Below are 1722 nucleotides of genomic sequence, written 5' to 3'. Positions count from 1 at the left end.
CCCTAATCCGTCATCGCATTGGGATAATCTTTAACATTTGTGTGCCGGGATAGTCTAGCGGTTATGACGTCTGCCTTACACGCAGAAGGTCGCGGGTTCGATCCCCGCTCCTGGTATCTTTGGCCAGAGTTTGATCAGATCATTCATCACCGAGTCTTTCGCACCTCACAGTTTGCAACCCGAATGCAAGCCGATTATCGGCTTGATTATCGGCCGCTGATATGAGCAACAGATGGAAATCCGTTGGTGGCATAGTCGCATGGTTACCCAGCGTATCTTATGGCATCGGACGAGACTGGATCCTCTGTTGGGATACCACCCTCCCGTTTACAGCTATGACAAGAACGTCGAGCTCGAACTCATCTAACATCCACGAACACCGCGATGCTGGACCCACACAGGTCACTCGGAGCTAATTGTTTAGGAGCCATCACAGCTCACCTTTCGGATCCAAACTATTGTCGATATTCACCGGAATAACTCACCTCGATCACTTTCACGCGTTAGGCGTGTGAAACTCGATGGGCAGCGCCCAGCGGTTATTATCCTATCCATGACGAACCGTACCGTGTTGCACAAACAGCAGTTAGATGGCTGATAAAGAGTGTGGAAGTGTCAAGATAATGCCATGGTTCATAAGCGTGTAATCCTGGGTTCGAACCCGGAGGACCGCATTTCTATCCACAGATGAAGTCAACGACAACAGCTCCGACCTCTCCCTGTGCGTATTCTGCTCGGCTAGTACAATGTGGAACCAAACACATGGAGTCGACACGTGTCGTGGTTGATTGTACATGAATACATGCTAGTGAATAAACACGGGTAGACTCAGCGCGTCAAGTGAACTCCTGAGTATACCAGATGACGAACTCTGGATACACTTGGTCCTCATCATATACGATGAACTCCTGAATCCAATAGCAAGTTTATGGATCAATGTGTTGCTGGGCGCAACAATCACCCGGAAAGTATTTCTGCATTTCTCTCTGTCACCAAGGACACTGTCGAACTCGCCGCTAACAACGCTGGACACAAGTTCGCCCGTCCTAGGGTAGACGTCGTCACTGTACCTGCAGATCAGTCCCAATACATAACACTTGGAGCATCAAGGTAGTTTTGCCTACAAAATACGGCCAGCGAGTACTCTGCATAGCAACAATGCTCGCTGATTGGCCCTCGGCCCTTCGGTTTCCTGGGAAGAAACTGTGGACACCGCAAGAGCCCTCTCAGCCTACTGCCGCCGAGTACTCGTCACTCTTTGAACAACACTCTGCGAAGTATATACCTCTACCATACAACGAACCTGCAGCCAACACGACTGACGGCTCTTAAAAAAGATCGAACCTCACCAGCGCCGCTGCTGCCGACAACGTCCATCCTGAAATCGCTGGAAGTTATAGCCTCGGCAGCCAGTGGCGTCGTGCCATGGAACAAATAAAACTGATAGAATCGCACACAAGTTGCCACCTCGCCTGGCACTAACCCCACCTCGTTTATTTCAGCGTGGAGGGGGTCCTTGTCGGCTCCAAGCAGCCCGTGCCAGGTCCTAAGATGTTAACTCTCACTTCGAAACCTCTCTGGTTTCGCTCACCGTGTAGTCTTGATATCAACCAACGGTTTCGTCGCAGCTCACAGAAGCGATCTTCTCACGATATGAGACTACATGTCACATCACCATTGTGAGTCATCGAATGGGATACTTTTCCGACGATACTCCGCAAA

At 50.2% G+C, this 1722-nt stretch overlaps 1 non-coding gene across 1 annotated transcript; it reads left to right on the top strand.

The window, feature by feature from the left end:
• Positions 1-43: 43 nt before the first annotated feature.
• On the top strand, positions 44-116 carry Pmar_PMAR020187. The gene has a single exon. It is a non-coding gene; the product is annotated as a tRNA-Val (tRNA).
• Positions 117-1722: the final 1606 nt, after the last annotated feature.

The sequence above is a fragment of the Perkinsus marinus genome, assembly GCF_000006405.1.
Source record: "Perkinsus marinus ATCC 50983 genomic scaffold scf_1104296970634, whole genome shotgun sequence".
NCBI lineage: Eukaryota > Perkinsozoa > Perkinsida > Perkinsidae > Perkinsus > Perkinsus marinus.
Note: the sequence above shows the minus strand (reverse complement) of the source record. Positions and strands in the feature narration are given on the sequence as shown.